The sequence below is a fragment of the Labrus bergylta genome, chromosome 20, assembly GCF_963930695.1.
Source record: "Labrus bergylta chromosome 20, fLabBer1.1, whole genome shotgun sequence".
Lineage (NCBI taxonomy): Eukaryota > Metazoa > Chordata > Actinopteri > Labriformes > Labridae > Labrus > Labrus bergylta.
The window spans coordinates 16,053,242-16,074,852 of record NC_089214.1 but is presented as its reverse complement, the minus strand read 5'-3'; positions in this window follow the sequence as shown (position 1 = coordinate 16,074,852).

The following is a 21,611-nucleotide window of genomic DNA, read 5'->3' as shown; positions in this document are numbered from 1 at the left end:
AAATCAACCATTCAACATTTAATCTACCATTAACTTGGACTGAATTTTGCATAACATGCGACCTTTAAGCCGCATTTGGGTAAATGTTCAACTCATGTAGCTAATAATCAGAAAACTTAATGTCGACGCAGGGCTTCAGCCTACCATAAAAATAAGGGGTTACATGAAGAGTTGTCTGTGCAGGTGAGTTTTTAGTTGCTTCTTGATACTGTTCAAACATTCTTCCGATCTGAAGGTTCTAAAGGACCTAAGTCTAAAAAAGTCCCAGTTATACAAACCTAGTGGCTTAAAAACATGGCACAGTTTTGCTAACCTTTTTTCTGTGACCAAAGCTTAAATTTTCCATTTGTTTTATACAGGTTAAGGAAAGTTTATTAAGCCCCTAAAAATACATTTTCTAAGCATGTATGGTAAGCAAGTTCATAACATTACAATCAACTCACAAGTTTATTCAGAACAATTATCCAGTTGATCCTTGACTTTTTTTTTTATCTACTTTGCACTGTTAAAAGAATTTCCCTCAAACAGCATACTGTTAAAAGTGTGAGTAAAGTAAAGCCCTATTATGCTTGAAGTTTTTGTGGTTGTGAACGCCCACATTGGAAAAAAAGACATTGGGACATTACTTGGACACCAATGGATATTGCTTTGGGTTTGGCTCCATTATTTGTTTGCTTGAGTAATTAATCCGAGTCCTTGCTGTGCCTGGAATGAGAACACAAACTCAGCTCACAGTAACGCTCTCCTCCGAAGTGTTCTGCAGGGAGAATTTGTTAAAGCTGTTTGTGTTAATACAAAACCGTGATCTTGCATAAAGTTGTAATGTTTTATATTCAGTATCAATAAGTGTCAGCTGTCTTAATATTGCAAATCCTTCTCTAAAGCAATAGTTGTAGCTTTGATAACGTGACCTTCCTCTCTTTAGAGAATGAACATTTGCGCCACAGACCAAACCTCTGCAAACCCTGCAGACCGCAATTATTGAGAATTATGTGAAACTTAACACCAGTCACACTGATTAGAACACGGCTGTTCACACAAGTCGCTTCACCCATGTTGAACAGATTGAGGAAGAGTTTCCTAATTTCTTTCAGAAAAATGGAGCAACAGTTCCAGCAGTGCCATGAATGAGACTCTTATCTAATAGTGCCACTTCAATTCATGGAGACTCAATATATGCAAACTTGTGTCTGACCTGTTGTCAATTAGTACTTGTTCACACATTAGGTGTTCAACTCGCTCATGTCGCTGTAGGACACTTCATGTTTGATTCACTGATGTTACAGTCGGCGCTCAACGAGTGTTGAAACTGGTTGACGTTCATATTTGGCCTGTCCCTGTATGTGCAGTGTATCTGTTCTTCTTCTTCTCTCCTTTCGTTAGCTGCTATTGTTTGTTATGTTTGTCAGTGTCTTGTAAGCCCATATGGGCTCGGCAACCTTTGGTGTATGGCACGTTGAAATAAATTAATTAACTTAATAAAACAGCTGTATGTCTATCTGAGGGTTATAGAGATATATCCTGATGAATTGAATCTATTTGTGGATGATGTGTTTTTTTTATAGACTCAATGTGATTGTGATTTCCCCACAGCTGTGATGCATACTACGAAGTTGTTGCAGTAAAAGTTTTATACCCCAAACACACAACCAGCGTTCACTTACAGACATCTGTCATCTGATGATGTGTGTCTCAGGCAAAAAAACAGCTTTTGGACTAACACATACCAAATGGTAAATGGACCTGAGCTTGTAAAGGGCTTTTCTAGTCTTCTGACTACTCAAAGCACTTTTACACCATCAGAAGGAACTAATCACTTCATACCCATTAATACGAGGAGCGGGAGCAATTAGGGGTTAAGTGTCTTGCCCAAGGACACATCGGACATGTTGCTGCAGGAGCTGGGGATTGAACCCTCGACCTTCGGCTTTGATTTGATTCCAGAATCAAATCAAAGCATCTGTTACATGACATGGAGTAGAACATGCAGGAGGTTCACAATGATTAGGTGTCAGCGTATTCGTTTGGACGCATGTAACAAGACTTGGACACGTCACGCTCAAATCAAAAATCAAATGACTTGAGACTCAACCTACAAATTGAATTTGTCTCATTTTTGTTTGCCCTCATTGTCCTCACCTGTGTTTGATTGCCCCCTTTGTTTCCTCCCGTCTGTGTCAGGTGATTGTCACATTTACCCCGTGTTTGTGTGATAGAGTTTCAGCGTGGCTGTTGGTTTTCTATTCTGGAAAAGTGAGCTTTATTTTTTGCATGTTTGCCTGTTTGTTCAAATGAATCATCAGTTTGAATCTGGACTTGGGTTTACCTTTTTTTTTTACCTTTATTTCTGGCTCTTGTGACATAACTGGGGCTTTTTGATCTTGAAATTTAGACTTTTCACATTTCATAAAATTGATAGCAAACTAATACCCATTTAAATTATGTCATTCCACTGTGATGACCCCTGACTTTCAGTGCTCCTCCTGCTTCCTTGTAATTGTGCTGCATTCATGTGGTGTCGGACAAATTGGAAAAACCAGTTTCCGAGTTTTAAAATGCACATGAACACCTGCTCAAGTTGGAACAACAACTCGGAAACTCGGAAAAGAATGAGCTGTCCGACTTCCCGACTTGACGTCATAATCGTCATCAAATGAGGGGCAAAATATGTTTTGTTAATGTTAACATTCTTTTAATTAATTCCGGTATTGCACATCAACTTTTTGCTCAAATATAACTTTTAACAGTTACATTTCACTGACCTTCTTCGTACCATCAACGCTGTTTTGTGTTATTGTTACAACATTCAGACTTTCTGAACTGAAATCATGTGAACACACTGAAGTCGGAAGAACGACTTCCAAACTCGGAACCTTGGACCACCCGAGCATCACATGAATGCAGCATTTCTCCCCACTTAGGTTGCCTTCAGGTAGAGAGGGGCGGAACCGCTTAATTTGATATTGTGCACCTGGGTGGTGCACCTCAGTATTTAAGCTTGCTTCTCATGCTTTAATTTTTCTCTCTTGTCAACTCTTCACACATTCGCCTTTACAACCACCACTGATTTACAGATTGCATATTCTTTGATCAGAATGATTTGCCTTAGTTTGCAATAAATAATATCTTATATAACTTAAAAACTGTGTGCTCTCCCTGTTTGTCCAGCTCACTTGTGACACCACACTCTCGCTCCACTGTCCTATCTGAATAAAGGCCATAAAAGCCCCATTTATTTATTAAACATGTTTTTTTATCCATTATTCATATATCAAAAAAGTGGATTGGATCCTTAATAAGTGTATTGCTTGAACATGGCAGTCTTAGCAGTTTTTACTCTTACCCTGCCACTCAAAACCAACAGATTGCATAATGCTGACAGATCAGGTGTATTTGTGAATTGTCACAGTGTTTAAACCCAGTCTGTAAACAAAGAGGGATTTAGCTGAAGTAAAACAGGCCTCTTCGGGCCTGCATCGCAGACTTTGTTCCTGCTTTGTAGTCCTGATTAATTCCAGTCCATCTACAGCTGGGACTGAAACGATGATGAATGTGTTATTTTCAGCTCGCTGTTTTGAGATGTTTCCTTCACTGGGCCTTTTTATCTGTTTTCATTTCCACTAACTCTGCCTTTGATCAGGCACATGGGGGGACAAGCACGTCTGTTTCTCCTGGACAAACTCGACTGGAGCCTCTATTTACACTATCTGGCCCTTTGGAGGGAGCTCTCATGTGTAGGAGCACAGTTGTGAAGAAAATGACATGCTTTATCTTTACATATTTATGCAGAGTGAACGCCAGAAAGGCCAACATCTGAAGGCAACATTGTTTTATATTTATTCCTTGCCTTAAGACATTATTCGTCTTAACTGGTTTATTTAAATGTGATCATACATTAATGTTGATGGCATTATTCATGTATCAACACTTAGGTTGCCTAATCGAACAATGAAAATATGTTTTCCCAAAAAACATGTTCTCGATTCAGGCTATTTGCCAAATCTTAATCCATAGTTTAGATAAACATTGCCATCCTTCAGTTTAAATTAAAACTGACATCTGGAAACCCATATTTCCTTGAAAAATCGTGATTTATCATAAATGATGTGCACTCAATGGGCGATGACAATTCCAAAATATGATTCCCTGACAGCAAAGTCTAGGGTGTGTAATACAATGTGCTGGGTTGTGGTTACACAAAGTTAATAGCAACGCATTTTTCAATAATTAGCTAATGACTTGATCAATGCAAGGGATGAACTGGGGAGTTCCCATCATGAAATGTTCTGCATTGACTAGCAGAAGAATATTATATATCTCCAAATAGGATGACAAAAGACCAACCAATACCAAAGGTATTAACCATTTACATGTCTCTGATTTCACTTTGAAATTAACTTCATAATGTTTGCATTATAACTTGAATAAATTCATGGAGTTTGCATGACTCTACTTTGTCATTCCTGTTGCTTTTTTAGGTTCTCCGCTGTCTTTTGGAGACATAATAAACATTTCATCCCCTTAGGTGCTGTCCCTTATCAAGCTATGTGACAGCTTAAAAATATTCAGCTGTTGGGGTGCTGGTGGTGCAGTGGTTAGTGCGGTGCCCCATGTATGGGGGCTGTCATCTCAAGCGGGCGGCCCGAGTTTGCTTCCAGCCTGTGGTCTCTTTCCTGCATGTCATTCCCCACTCTCTCTCTCCCTGATTTATGACTGTATCCACTGTCCTCTCAATCCATTAAAGGCACAAAAAGCCCAAAAATAAATCTTTAAAAAAAAAAAAAAAAAAAAATGTTCAGCTGTTTTTATGTTTAAAAAAAATCTATTTCTATTTAAAAAAATGTTGCTAAAGGTTAATAAATATGTGAGAAGGCATGAGACTGTGCCTACTCTGGGCATCAAATAAATGACACTTGGATGCGTCGGTAGTCCTACTGGAGAAGACTTCACACCAATTCCACTGGGCTAAAAAAAACACAAAAAAGTCCACAGGTCAAAAATATGGGTGAAACAGTACAAAAAGGTGGAAGAATTAGCAGCTAACATTTCAGTCCTTCACTATTATCAGAGCTAACTGACATGAGCGTTTACCAAGCGGCAGAATCTCGAACAAAATCTACAGCACATTAAGATTTAAAGTCAAATTGATAGCTTGACTTCCCCACTGAGTGGAACATGTTCTCCTAAGTAAGATAAGATATCAATCAAAATGCCTGAAATCATCCACAGAACAAATAAGGGGACATTTTCATCCTGGTAGAAAGTAACAACACATTTCTTTTGGCTGCAAAGTATGTATCTGCCTGCCACAACCAAAGAGAAGACATATGTGTCTCCTCCCCTAAGCTAGAGCTCTGCTCAGTCATTTTGTGTTTGTTATAGACTTTTGCATTTTGTTATATTGCTTTCTTGTGGGTGTAATGTAATTATCCAATTACATTTACTTTAGCCTTGCCCATTATGTGACTTCAACATTCACGCCAAGGCGCTGACTTGATCTTGACTTTCTTGAAGCAGAAGAGAGCAGCGCTCTATTTGTTGAAGTAAACATGCAGCATTGGTTTTGGTTTATCTTTTTGTTGTTTGTGATGCTAGACTACATCTTCCAGACAAAGCATAGCAATCAACATCATTGTAAAGAGTCCTTTTCTCAGCATGCGGCCTGCAGGAAAAATTATCCCAGCATCAGCAACAAAGGAGAGCACAAATAAAACTCCCTGCTGTGAGGCTCCGCAGCTGCCACTTACCTCAGCTTCAGAGGAGAAGCTGCTTCATAGTGGACCGTCTGTCACGACGAGTGACGGATGAGTGAGAGGAGAATGGGGCTTGAAGGACACCTCCTGCCAAAGGGGGAAAGACGCAGAGGGGCAAACAAAATAACAAATGTCACTAGCACAGAAATCTGGAGACACAGATGTTAGGGCTGTTGTGCAAAAAAAAAAGGCTCATATGAAAGTATGTGAGTGAGCCATGAGGCAGTTACAATACCGCAAGTATAAAGTGCGAAATAAAATGCCTGCCAATAATAACTTCCAATCTTACCCAGGTATCATTGATATTGTCACACTTCTTCTTTTTATTGTCACGCCTTTTTTTTATGATTTGTAAAATCTTTAACCCGTTTTTTGATAACTTATTACACAAATATTAGAACAAATTTAGTCAGTCACGTTGTTGATGTCTGATACATGAGTTACATGAGACATAGAATGAACAAGGTGAGTTCAGTTCTGTAGGTGACATTGTTTGTGATTGACGTTAAATGCAGGGTTGGTCATTTTTTCCAGATACACTTTTTTAAAATTTGGTTGAAATTGTCTTTGGGTCCTGACAGAAATTAATAATTCATGTGCTCTGAAAAAGGATCAAAGAAAATCCATTATCTGTATCAGTTGTAAGCCTGTAAAGACTTTGGCCAATGTCTGCCACGAGGTACCAATCTGATGAACCAATCAGACGCCTCCCTGTCTCCCTGCTCATTCTCTACCCCATGCATGCACAAGCCCACACTCAAAGCATGAGCTGAGGTCCGCTTCTGGACCAATGGCGCTTGAGCATGTTAGTGAGGGGCGTGGCTTTTGAGACATTACCAGCTCAGGCTTGTAGCCTACTGCTTGTCTAAGCGTAAGTGTGAGGGAACTTTCTGCTCTGTGAGATTGCTGAGAGAATCAACTCCCTGCAGTCAGGTGTGTGTGTGACTGATTGGCCTTGATTAAGTTCAGGTGTGGGGAGCTTATATATACTCTTGGACTCCAGTGCTCTGTGCTGACTTATTATCTCACCTTCAGAGGTAGTGAGAGGTTCTCCCTGTGTTTTCTCTTGTGTAAGTCTGGATAAACAGAAACCAACCCTTTCTTTCTTTGCTCTCTGTTGCCAGTCTCTAAGAGTAAACTTCAGGTGCTGGATTTTTTTACTTCTCCAGCCTTTTGTGTTCACTTTTAAGGTCTGCCTGGCAGCCTTTGCATATTGTTTAGTGTTTTCTGGGTGTCTTGGACAATTTTGGTTTTGAGTCAGCTGCTTGGCAGCAGTGTTTTAGTTTATTTTCTGGCATTATTTAGATTCAGATGCTTGTTTTGGCACGGTACGATTAAGGTATTTTCCCCCTCTCCAATCTATTGCTTCAGATTTTTGTGGTTATGCTTCTGGGAAAGCTTTGAGACACCCCTGGGTTTGCAGGGTTCGTTGACCTTTGAGTCTAGTCAACGGTGAATTTCTGTCCCTGACAATAAATGTAAACGCCTGTCCAATATTTGTTCGAGCATTGCTTCTTACTCAGTCACTCTCTCTTTTTCTCTTCTTAGCTTCAGCTGTCACTATCGTCTTTTGTCTCTTAGCCTCAGTAATTTTATCAAACATTAAGATATGCCGTACTAGTTTCTTTTGGCTGAAGGCTGGTGCGTGTCCTGGTGCCATGAAGCCATACGTACTTCTCGCGAGAAAACTTTGGCCACTGCCAAAGTTAGTGCTGAAAAGAGGCGACCGTGATGCTCTGTGGATGGGATGGACACCATTCTCTCTCGTGCTTGAAACTACTATTTTTAAGGTGGAGCGTTACATATTGTTGCTTTAACATGGAGTTAGTATTTTCACATTAAACTCAATCTACTGGATTAATACCTTTTTTTATTTTATTTATATTTTTGGTGCTAACCATACAAGCACAGAACCTTGTGGTACCCCCTCTGATATAGGTTGGTTCGCTGTACAGATCGCCATTGCTCTGCCAGACCAACATTAAATATTCTCCCAGAATGGTCATCAAATACTGACTAAGACCATTTTTTGTATTGTGTACTTTTTTGTCTTCCTTATTCAAAGATTTATCCAGTCCCTTACCAGTTTTAAATTGTTTTACAGCCTTAAACCTAAGGATTCATTCATCAAACATGACTGTTTCATTGTACCGATAACTGCAAACTCTCACGTTATAGTTTATCTATACTCTCAAAAATCTATGTCCTTTTATAAATGTGCTTTGTGCATCATTTTAAGTTCAGTGATGCTGACTGACAGCCGCTTGTATATGTGGCCATCTGATTTGGCTGAAATACATTCACCTTCATGTTGGCAGCTTGCAGTTTAAACATCAGTTTTCTATTCATTTTCAAATGCAGCCTTGAATGCATCTCAGTTAAATATGATGCTGCTAAAAAAAGAAATCCAGTTGTCCAAAATATGCATTCCACCAAATGACCTCCACTGAGAACAAACAAAAGAAGAACAGAAACAGAAAAATACAATTTGTCTAAATCAAGTCTTGGCTTATTTCTGGGTTAGAGCGGCATGGCACAGCCTCATTCCACAAGCTTAGTGCTGGTTTAAATATGCTTTTTTTTCCTTTTACTGCGGTTTGTATCATTCCAGTTTTAGCTCGAAATTACAGTTTATGTGCTGCCAGTGGATGGCAACCCTGAGGACAAGGGTTTGGCAAAGATGCAGTGGTACACAAGCATCAGAGTAACTGTGAGGCATACCTACACTAGTGTGGAAATATAGTCACAGCTATAGTGCATTTTAGAAGAAAACATCAGTCAAATTACACCCCCACAAACCAACAGCTCTGTGAAAGACTGTCAATGTTAGGTTGCAGATTTTGCTGCCAGTAGATACTTTGAATATACACAAATCAATTTGTTAATAATATACAATATTTATAAGACTCCTCGTCATATAAAAGTTGTAACTTGTCGTGTGCATAGCTACAAAATTAGCACCTTTTAGCTCTTTGTTTCAGGGCTTTTAATGATAAAGGGTCCTGTTTTTTTCAGTCTCAGTGAACTCATTAACCCATTTTGAGCAGAGTTAGTCAGCTGCTTCTAAAAAAAAAAAAAAAAAAATTAGCTGCGTCAACAAAAAAAAGGAGACAAACCCCCTGTGCACTAATATGTTAGACAAAGCTAGCAAGTTAACATTTAACATTAAGCAGCTGAAGAGATATTTTATGAGGCACAAGGGCGCAAAGCAGTTGGATTTGGTCCCTTGATTATATGATGGCTACATATGCTTATAGTGTAAAATGAATCAAAGCAATCACAGGGTGCCATCCCACGTTCCCTTTAAGAGCCAGGTGTGCCTGCAGGCTGGCGGGTCGCTATTTACATCATGTCGGATTGAATAACAAGATGGCTGGAGACGAGGAAAACAAAATGCCAAATGTATATATTTTATTTTGTAGCTCTTTTAGCAGATGCATGTTTCCATACCTCTACAGAAAATATGTTTGTATTTTTTTACCTACTCTGCTGTATAGCCCACAAAACACTGGATTTAAGGAATCATTTTAGAGGCAAGGAGTATATACATAGACATTAATCTTGTGCCATCCACACACTGTGCTAGAATGTCTTCCACACAGACGTGCAGCCAGATGTATCCACCCTATTCATACAGTTAGCGTGCTAAATATAGCCACATACAGAGCAGAGAACTGGTAATTGCTGCCATAAAAGTGTCTTTTTATAGATGTTTTCAAAAAGAGGGTGAAGACTCTGTGGCAAGAATTAGTTGCTGCACTGAATGTATATAACACATGCTGCTGATGTCATCTGTTATGATAAAGCTGTAACCGTTTTTTAGGGCTTGAAGGCTAATCCAAGCACCGCTTTGAACCACCTGAATGGATTACAGACACCGCTATGTTTTAGTTAGCTTCAAAGAAAAGGCATGGTACTAGTCATGATACACATCTAAGACCCATCATTCCTCATCAAATGTCAATGGCTGTAGGATAGGAGTCAAAATACAAAATCAAAGTCATTGATATTGTGTTATTTGTGTTTTAGTTTTGGTGATATTAAAGATGAATTAATTAATTTGTTAAATTATATGGCACATCATTTAATCACAACATAACTGAAATCAATTAGGAACATTTTTCACCAACTTTAATTTTTCAGTGACTTTTTTTGACGAACGTTTTGGATATCTCTGCCACCGCTTTTTTTTTGGGGGGATTTTTAGATCACTGTCATTCTGTGTCAATTTGCATATCATCTGAGCTTCCATTAGCCAGCTAACAAACAAGGACAACTTTGTACGGCGCTTGTGCCTAACGGGGCTCAATTATGTTGCGATCCAATTAATAACTCCTTCATGTGAACGCCAGGGGAGGGAGGTTGAAGGTGTGTTGCTGGAGGAGAGCGGAGGCTTCAGTATGGCGGAAGTGTCACCAAACAGCAGTTTGTTTTGGTTTCTTGCTGGTGCGCAAGGGAGACATCTCCTGGATCAAAAAGTCGCACATTCTTCCTTTTAAATTACAAAATCTCAGAAACGGTTGGAAGATAACTTCTAATACTTTTAGAGAGTTGATATTATGTACACAAGATGATGAATTACATAGTTAGAAGCTGTTTGTGGATTTAGGTTTCCAGGGGCTTTTAGGGGTCATCAGTGAGCTACACTTTTTGGAACCATGAATCAAGTATTTTTATAACTCAGGCTACTATAACCTCCAGCTCTTGTATTCATCGCTGGTGTATTGCATAACAGTTTACGATTCCATGCAGTTCATCTCTGTAAATAGAATAAAGCAGTGGACGGCCTCTGATCCCAACAGTCGCCTCAGTTTGAATGAGGGCCATGTGTACGTACATATGTGCTGCCCACATTGCTGTTTTGGAGAGCTGCACGCACATGAAAGGAGGTATTTATTAACGGTGCATACCACACACACACTCACACACACACACATTAGCAGATGTGGGCCTCAGAACATTCAATCCCTCTACATGATGTTCAGTATGCTTAGAGGTTTTCCTGAGAGTTATGATGCTTTGGACCTGCTGGAAACAGTCAAGCAAAGAGGACGATTACCTTTTTCTTTTCTTTTTTTAACACGCTCCTCATGTGTTTTTGCTCGGTTTGAAATCATCCATTAAAGTAGTGTCATTGAAGCTAGCAAGACATTGAGATGGGTAATTCTTTAGTTGAATAACGGAGGCTAGGGTTGTATCTCCACCAGTGGAGCTCAAAATTATAAATAGAGGAGAGACAAACAATACATCCAAGAAGATGATCAGGAATTTGAAAATAGGCCAAACACATGGAAATTACAGGTGAGTAACAAAGGACAGATAGCAACTGGGTGGTAAAGTATAGATTACTCTTTCGTATTTGGAAGAAAATCTCAAAACTTGAATCACTGACTTAAAAGTCCTGTAATTTCAATTTCATCTAGAAGATTGATAAACAAGTTATTAGATCATTTACGTTTGAATGTTAACTTCGGGCGCACTTACACTTAGCCCAGTTGCCCTGTAACTGAACCTCCCTCCCCAGCCCCCAGGTGGCTCACATTGCTGTAAATACGCCATCGCCTCATAATACTGGATAGTCCCAGATTTTCCCTAAAGACCTCAGAGTTCTTGTGGGTATATCCAACGTGAACCCTTCCTACTATGCCACTATTGTTTAAAATGAGTTGACAAGAGGAACGATTAGGATATTCAAATGTCCATGTTGAATCACACCTCTTCCAACTGTGCCAGGGCAAAGGAAGTGTACCCGAGCACTCCCACTAGTCAAACAAACTGGACTTTGCGTGTCCAATGCTGTAGGTCACGATACGGATTGCCTAGGGTTAGTGCGCCCTGAAAGCTTCTGTGACAAACTTTTGTTTTTCTGCAATCTTGGTGAACCCTGTAGCCAGCTGTAAATCTTGTCTCATTTCCCATCATGGCATTGTAGTAAATGGTAGATGGACTTGAGCTTGTATAGCCCTTTTCTAGTCTTCTGACTACTCAAAGCGCTTTTTACACCGCATGTCACACCTACACATTCCCACCGATTCACGCACTTATGGCAGAGGCTGCTATGTTGAGCATCAGAAGTAACTTATCCCGTTCACACACATTCATACACTGTTGATAAAGCAGCGTGAGCAATATGGGGTTAAGTGTCTTTCCCAAAGACACATTGGACATGTGGCTGCAGGAGCTGGGGATCAAATATTTATATGTTGGACACTTACTGGCTGGCAGCTGTAAGCACCATTGTCTTAAACCCTGTTAAATAATAGTAAGTTTAATTTCAGGTGGTTTTATGTCCTTTTGAAGTGAAAAGCTGTTTGTTAGACCTCTAACCTGTCAATTATGACACATTTTTTGTCATATTTACCCTAATGTGGAACCACTCATAATCAACCCAAAACCATTTCTGATTTCAGAAGAAATCAGAAAAGATATTTGGCAGGGTATATTCCATGTAATTTCATAAGGAATTACATCCTTTTGAAAGATCTACACTTTTGGCAGAAGTTTGTCAGAGATTATATTCAGATCACTTCACACAGACGTAAAACAGAAACACTGCAGCTGCTGGAACCAGAACTTATTTTTGAGTGTGTTTTTCCTCTGGGATCAGCTGAATGTCAACTGACAGGGCCCACAAAGAGGGTTAGCCACTTGTTTTTCTGCTCTCAGTGAATGTAATGTGGTCCACATTTTTGGCTGTCTTTCATGAGCCCTCAATGTTTTCAACCCAGCTTCATTAAAAAAAACAAGAAATAGAGACAGTGAAAACAAACATTTGATGGCCCTAATTTTATAATACGATATCACTAATGTATATTTTTGGAGACTCCTGTTTGCTCTCTATTGTTTGTATTTGCGCCATCAACAAAGGTAAGGCATGAGTTTAACTGCAGTGATGTCACAGCAGGTGTTGAGCTGATGGAAAACACCTTCTGTGATGTCATTGACTGGCTTGTCGCCAGCAGTGATGCATGCTGGGTAATCAGCATGTACATAGCAGATCAACAGCTGGGATCTCTGAGTTTAGCTTTGATCATCTGTGAACAAAGTGACAAGTCATTCTTAGACTTTATTTTGTAAACGTTAACTAAGATGGCCTACAGTTGTTTGTTGACTTCTCATTTGCTTATCTCATTTGCTTAGTAGTGATGTTATTGTCATTAGCCTGACAAGTTGTTTTTTTTTACATTTTTTATCAGGCTTTTTGCATTTATCACATCACATCTGTGTGTCGTCCTGTGTCTGCTAGTGATCTTACACAATATAGTTGACTGTGTGTTTTTCTGATGATGTAGCACATTGTGATTGGCTGTTTGTCAGAGAGTTTACAGATGTAGTTTTCACTGGTCTACAGACGGAAAATATGGATGAATGCTATGAATCTTTGGAAAATTTGTAACGTGTCAAAACTGGTGCAAACTGTCATGTGTTTAGGACACAACAAAAAATTAGAGCACATAGTGTACATATGAACCAGGGCCGCCTGCCTGTAGGACCACAGCCTCCCACATGGGTCGCGACCCAACCGCTAGGCCATCTGCACCCCAAAATGAATTATTTTTTAAAGCTCATTGGCTAATGGAGCCCTGCGTTAGTTCAGGCGGAATACGGTAGTCCTGCCTGCGAGCGGCCATCAACTGACATGAGAACTGCCCCAATGCCAACCAATCATTATCACACTCTGACAACGGCGGTCTATTTAAACCATTCTTGCATCACATCCACTCTGCTGCTAGACACTGCTGTGAAATTCTCCTTCCACCACCCATACCTCCACCAGCTTCAGTCAGCACATTTTATACTCTAGGATGAATTGTTCGCTTGTTATGTCTGCAAGATGTCAGTATCATTACATGCGCATTCAGGTTCTGTTCTGCATGTCCCCATGGGGGGAATTAAAGGTTTGCACTCTCAGCAAAATCTGTGGCACTGATACTGCTGAGAGCTAAGAGCAGAACCAATACCGCCAAATAAAACTGTACAAACCATAAGTGCAATAAATGGTTAAATCTAAGGCGAGAGTATTCCTGACTGGAACACATTAATTCATGATAGACACACTGATGGTGTGTAAGTGTTCAGGGAGAGAGAGGAAGGAAATCCCAATAAGCGTATCATGTTGCTTACAGATGTCCTTCTATAATTATCACAGTGCCAGATACCAATAAATGTCACAGGCAGAATTATAAAGTGTTTGAGAAAAAAAAAAGATGGTTTGTCTTATCTAGCAACATTCAGTAAGATGTCACTGATATCATTGTTTTCTTCCTAACTTAAATTCTGCATTCTTGAAGCTGAAGCACAAACTAATAAAACGGAGGGAGACATGCTTTATTTATTAAATTGTCTTTCAACCACATCATTAGTGACGTGTCAGCTGGGAACCGCAAAAGACATCAAATCAAAGGTTAATACATCCCAAATAAGACCATAAACAGGAAGCTGGTGCACATGTGAGTAGACCTTCCATTCACTCTTGCATCAGATGAAATGAGACTCAGTCACAAAGTTCCGGTTCATTTATTGGCATCCTGTAACCACAAAGTACAGAGGCCGTATTATGGTCTGTGGGCGTGGGCGGGCTATACCTGTGTTTGTGTGTGCACGTCTGCGTGGCATTTTTGAGCACATTTGGTTCACATATGGCCTCAAGGTGTGCACCCCCCCACACACACACACACACACACACACACACACACACACACACACACACACACACACACACACACACACACACACACACACACACACACACACACACACTGCAAAACACATGCAAACTTTACCCACATGCATCTCCCTGTGATTAAAGTGGGGAGTTTGAAGTATAAATAGCTCTGCTGAGCCTTTCTTTTTTGTTACCACTAATTTATAGAAATGAACCTTGCCAATCAATAAATACAATATTATAGGTGTAATGTGATAGGTGTCACAGGCAGCATTAGAGAACGATATGCTGATAGACCCATGCTGACTCCACTGTTAGCAGTAAGCTCAATTGGTGGTGCAAAAAACAGATTTCACATGTCAACAGGTGATGGGTTTGCATCATTCAGGTTGCTGAAACTTGACTTCACCCCGACGATAAAAAATTTCCAGATTGGATGGTATAGAAATCTGCCAACAGAGAAAGCTATGGAGGCTTCTATAGCGAGGGATTCCATTGTTATACCGCAAATCTTCAAAACCAGCTAAAGTCCAACATTTACTCTTCAGATGTTTGACTCTGTTTGGCCCAACTCTGGGAACATTTGCATCTCATTAGAAGCTAAATTGCATGCTTTCTATGAGATGTTTTTGGGGGAACAAAATGAAACCCTAATGGACCAATATGGTTCAAATATCCAATTTAAATCAAATATATTTTTACAAATAAATGCACCCTGTCTTTGTTTATTTCAGTGAAGGAAGCACCTCTCGGACTAGCAAGGCGTGTAATTAAAATATAAAATCCAGCTCTAACCTGGAGTGGGAATAACAGGAAAGAGGTGGACATTGGAAAGAAGGGGGCCTGATTTCCTTAAGGTGCGTTGCATTTATCTCAGAGCTGATAATGACGTCTCAGCTGAGTTGACTGCTTTCCAGTTGCAAGTTGGCAAACAAGTTGGACAAGCAACATGGACGCCTCCGGGAGCACCTTTGTTTTGTTTGCTAAAACCTGGCTATAACAACACAATACATGAACATGTCAACAGATAGAACTCGCACGATAATATCGGTATCTCACACCTGGGCGCTAATGCTGACGCAAGCTCATTTCCTTTTTAAGGATAGGAGCACTGGATGTTAAAATGATAACTTTGTCAGGAGGAATTTAGGAATGACACTTGCGCTGCGTGCCAAGAAACTTTGCTCCGGGTTTGTGACAGGGCCCAGTGTTGGTTCAAATGCATTCCCTTTTTAACCTTATTGTTTCTCTAAATCAATCATTTCTTTGTGTGTCTATCCATTTTCACAATTTCCCTCTTTAGTTCTGGAATACGTTTAACACATAACACCCTCAGCTTACGGTCTTTGCTCCATGGCAGACCACAGGTGGCTCATGTTATTTTCCCTTGCTCAATGGCATTGTATGTCATGGTCTAGCTCAGCCATGTCAAACTCAGCGCCTCGAAACCAAGCAAACAGCCCAATAGTGAAAGAGGATTTAGTGAGTAACAATAGCAAACCATATGTTCCTGTTTCCCATCCATCATGGCTGACACCAAACACTGACAGGGCCCCCCTTCTTTTCTTTTTCTCTGCTTTTTCTCCCTCTCTGACATGCGAGGGGACCTCAGAGGTTTTACTGTGTGAGTGTGTGTGTGTGTGTGTGTGTGTGTGTGTGTGTGTGTGTGTGTGTGTGTGTGTGTGTGTGTGTGTGTGTGTGTGTGTGTGTGTGTGTGTGTGTGTCTTTGTGTGCCTCATCAACCATGGAGCTAACACGAGGACATACTGTACATGGGGAGCTATCGTGTGAACCTGACAGATGTTGTTTTTGCTTGGGTAAATGCAGGGTTCCGATTCACACCTTTGCTGTAACCCGGGCCTGAGTGCGTGTTAGTGTTTGTGTGTGTGTGTGTGTGTGTGTGTGTGTGTGTGTGTGTTTGTGTTTCCACGTACTGACAGGTGGTGAAAAGCCATCTAATGCTGCCTGGGGGATGGACACAAAAAACATATCTCTAGAAGCTCGTCTGCACCACCACACACATGCACACACATATCTGTCCTTTAATCGCCTTAGTTACTGTACAGGTGTGAATGGAAACCCCACACACCACCACGTCATGAGGAGTATCGCTGTTGACAAGAGAGAAAATGAGGCTTCCTTCACCATCACTCAAACAAGCCTTCACAAGTCAACACACAGGATGTTACTGAGGTGTTTCAATGGCATTACAAAAAGGACTAATGGAGGGCTTTAGTTGATGGATACACCCTTTAGAGGTCATATTGGCGATCCTCAGCTCTTGTGCAATATGGCTGTGAAAACACAGACAGTAAAATATTGTTTAGGACCGGGGGACAGTTTTTTCGGCATGTGGTTTATTTGAAGGTGAATGTTGTGTTGGAAACCAGAGCATGACAAGTTCAGCATTATGGACTGTTTAAAGTGAAGGACCATCTGTCGGGGGATGATTTGAAGTTGGGAACTTGGAAAGTGAATTTAGCCAGAAAATATATTGTACAGTATGTGTGATGCCTGAGAAACCTGCCTTTTTATTTTGAAACATCCCAATACACAAACTCTCAGATTAATGTCTCTCCATTAGGACACAACCGGGTGCGAGGTTATAAACTAATAAGAACTGAGTTTATCCCCTAATGAGTCTCACTTAAGCCAAGAGAAAAAAACAAACATTTTCATCAGTGGCGCATTAAGGTTAAAACTACAGAATAAACCAATGTGGTTAATTTGACCTCAGTATTCATTCGACTTAAAAACAGAAACAGTTGTTAGCCTGCAGCTTACAAATCGTTTTGTATCTGAAGCCATTGTCACACATTCACTCAGGACAACCTGCGCCTGAAGACGTCTCCAATCCACTAAATCAAATACGTCCCTCACACAGTAGTTTTCCCTGTCGGACCAGAGATGTGGGCGTCTAAGAAGGTAGGACATGACATTGAAAAGATGCTGTGGAAATCCAAGATAGAGGGCGTAGTGAAAGAGTCTGTCACTGTTATGACATTGGTTGTGTTTATATCAGTGCTCTGTGTAATTGGATTTAATGACAGCGTCACTAAATGATTCGAAAAGGACATAAAAGGATATTAAACAGCTTCATTATATCACTCACCGGTCACATGATATCAACATCATCACCCCTCGCGCTCACAGACTTTTCCTGAATATTTCTTTCTGCATAATGATACTGAAGATATTCAGGAGTTAAACCCATAACTGACTGCAATAGCCTTTACACCTGTAACTCTGAGTCCTTCTGCGTCTTCTGTTACTTGACATGAGTTGTGGAAGATGACATTTCAGACCACAACTTTGATATTGTGGTTTTTATGTTGAACTAAGACTTTTTTTTAGAATTTCTCGTCAAAATCCTCAATGTTACATTTTGGTTATTTATACACTGGAAAAAAAAATGTTCTCAAGATCTTTTTATGAATTGACTTATTTGCATTCTCTCTGCTTTGTTCTCTTTTTTTCCTCAAATCACATTTTATTTTGGAGCATGTATTACAGGGTGCAGATTCTTTTTAAATGTGTTTATTCAAATGTTCTGTCATATCTCAAACAGTTCTTTGTTCCATATACATCCTCACATTCACTTAGACACATGAACCATCCTTTTTTTCACTGTCCCAAAGAAATTGATCACAGGTCATTTATATATTAAGCTCCTTCAGATTGGAATAATCTTCCCCCCTCTCTGAAATCCATCACTTCATTTATTTTCTTTCCTTAGGTTCCTTAGATTTGATTACTTATTTATTTATTTATTTGTTATTTTTCCTGTACTACTACTATAATTCAAAGACAAAGCGCTCTATTGCTACACCTTAAATATGTTGTACTTTATTTCTTTACCTGGTCTTGTTCAGCAGCTGAGAGCTGGGGTGGGGTGGGAGAGGCTGAGAGAGAGCTATGAGTGTATTACTTTGTTTTTGTGTTAGGACCCCCCTTGAAAATGAGATAATACATCTCAAGGGGCTATCCCACTAAATACATTCAAATTCAAATATGTGCACTCTGGAAGAAGTCATATAAAGTCGATTTGTACAGACAGACAGACACTTTGTTGATCCTGATTTGAATTCTAGTTTCCTTTCTTGTTACGTTTCTTGAAATAAGATCTTGATCTCATTTTCAGATAACTATCAAGTACATCTTGCTTGATGCTATGGCAGCCAGTTTTACTCAGTACAAACAATTCAGGCCTGATTGTTTTTGCTTGTAAAATCTTAAAATCTGGACTTTTCATGTGAATGTGGCTTTTGTGAAGTGCAATCAGATATTTTTGTATAAAAATTAGACAGAGACATTTGGTAAGATATGAGATTTTGCAGTGCATTTCTGCTGAAAGATAAGTAAATAGAAAATGTTTATTTTTAGTCAAATTGAAATGCTACACCACCACTTTTGATGTATCTATAAGTAGAGCAGAAATGAGATCCTGAAACTGTGAAGGGAAGTTATTGTTTGTTCCATCAGTGATCTGTGTGCAAGCAGGCTGAGCCTCACATTGCTGAGCTCTTGACTTTGAAAATGTGTTTCCTTTATCATTTAGGACTTTAACTCTTTCCCACTCATGAGATTCATTTCACAATATTCTCTTGCCCTACTGACACCTTGTCAGGGGTTGTGTTACACAGATGCTTATATTTTAAATACAATATAATCAAAAAATCATGAAATTATATAAACCACTGCCCCAACAACAGACATTAAGATGAACCAGTGGTGTATTTTTTGAAGGCCTTTCTTAGTTTTTAGAGGTTTAATATGGGGTGGTTTAATAATATAAAATATTTAATATGGCCTAGTGGTTTCCGTGCTCCATGAAAGGAGGCTATAGAAGTCTTCGCTGACTGTCTGGATTTGGGTCCAATCGGTGAATACTTTCAAACATGTAATTCCCAAATGTCTCTCTCAAAAGTTCCTGCTGTATCCACTGTCCTTTCTGAATGAAGGCAAAAAGCCCCAAAAAATAAATCTTTAAAAGAAAGTGTAAGAAGTTTAATAATGATATTTTGACACGGTTCATCAAGTTACCTAAGGTAATATTTTTAGTTTTTGTTTTAGAAGAATTTGGGGCATTTTGGGGGGCTTTAGTGGCAATAAAGGACAGTGGACAGGGATGGAAATTAGGGAGAGAGAGAGAGTGAGGAATGACATGCCAGAAAGAAGCCACAGGTCAGATTTGAACCCCGGGCCACCCGCTTGGAGGACGTTAGCCTCCATACATGGAGTGTGCACTAACCACTGCGTAACCAACGCCCAATGTCTTTTTGTTTTGTCTATTTATTTTGGTTTCATTGATTCATTTTGTACTTACCCTTGTTTCCGTCTTCTAGATCCTGCGCCTCATGTTTTACCGCCTAAGTGTCCTCACCTGCCTTTCATCATCCCGTGATTTTCTGTGTAATCCCTGTGTGTCCTCCTTCCTGTTGCCAGTTTGTTATGCGTTCCATAGTGTTGTTCAGTCAGTACTTATTGTAGGATTCACTAATGGATGACCTATAGCCTTTTTTTGTACCATTGCCATTTTGCATGCACTAATCTGGGCCATGAAATAAACTCACATCTCCCAATCTCTTATCGAACTCTGCCCTGCAGTTTTGGGTCCGTCATTCTTTTTGGTTCTGACGTATATATACATATATGCATATTTTCATTCACGTACATGGCATGAAAGACATCCAAAGGGATCTTTCAAAGGACGCCTTTGAGTTATTTATTAGTTTTATGACCAAGAAGAAAACGTGTAAGTTGTTTTACAGCAGGAAATGAAGTAGTAAGTACTCTCTTCTGACTGTTTAATAAATGAACACATTTCATCAATTAGCTGTTACAGAAAGTAAACATGACTTTTATCACAGATGGTGTTTGTATCAATGAACATGTGGTGTTTTAAACTGCTTGGCTTGGACAAGATAATACTCTTTCAACAAATTCTTAATTTCAAAGGCCAACTTCTACAATATGATAAAAATCCAATTTCCGCTTGGTACATGTTAATTCAGACACCCACACAGTCCACACACACACAGTCACACTTAAGGCAGACATCTGTGGACATCAGGGATCTGCTATACACGTAATAACTGAAATTAAGCATCTGGTTAGCGAGGACAGGCACAGAACTAATGGAAAACAACAACACTGAGTTTATCATGATGTCTAACTACATCTGCCTTGACAATGGAGCTCTGTGCTGAAGCTGGGAGCCAGTTGGGCAGTCAGTGACGGATGGAGCCTCAGGGTTTGTACTGTAGGTCTGACTGCAAACAAGAGACTCTCTCTTCTGCAGACACTTTATTCTTCCAGGATGCCGTGTCTCTGAGCGACTGCTGTAGGCACAAGTGTGCCGGGCCTTTACTGTTTGTAGTGATTTTAAAATCAGGGAGAAACACAACATATTGACATACAAATACATTTAAAAAAAATGCAACAACAAAAGACCCCGCTGCAATTAAGTAAATATTCTTGAATATACAAAGCAAAGCAAAGAACCAGAGCTGTTTAAGACTGAGTGGTGGTGGTGGTGAAGCGTCAAAGAGGGGAATTCCTCTTTTAAAATAATTTCAAAACTTTCGCCAAACCTTAAAAATGCTGTGGTAGTACAATGACATGAGTACTGCAGGCTCAACTGAGCCATGTCCTCCTCCACCCATGAGTTGGAGTGATGTTGGACTGGTAGCTTTCCATATGAAACACAATCATCTGGCTGGGCATCAGGACGAGGTCATGGACTCTTCTAGATGACTTGAAACAAGGAATATGAGTAATATCGCACTACACTTAACTGCAATTTATCACAGTATGTGTTATTGGAGGGTTTTATTTTCAAGATATCATAAGCTTAGTTTTTATATGCATTGACGGAGAATAAGTAAATGTCTGTATTATATTTTTCCATATTTTTTATTGCATCAATAAAGTAATGATGCAGTCAACATGAGACTGAACTTCATCTTGCATCACTTCGACTCCCTGGGGACCTATGCTAGGATCCTGTTTGTGGCTCGGCGTTCAACACCATCATCCCAGATATCCTCCACCAGAAACTCACCCAGCTCACAGTTCTGGCCTCCACCTGTCAGTGTATCACCAAATTCCTGACTGACAGGAGGCAGCAGGTGAGGCTGTGGGGCATCACATTCAGCACCCAGACAATCAGTGCCGGTGCTCCCCAGGGGTGT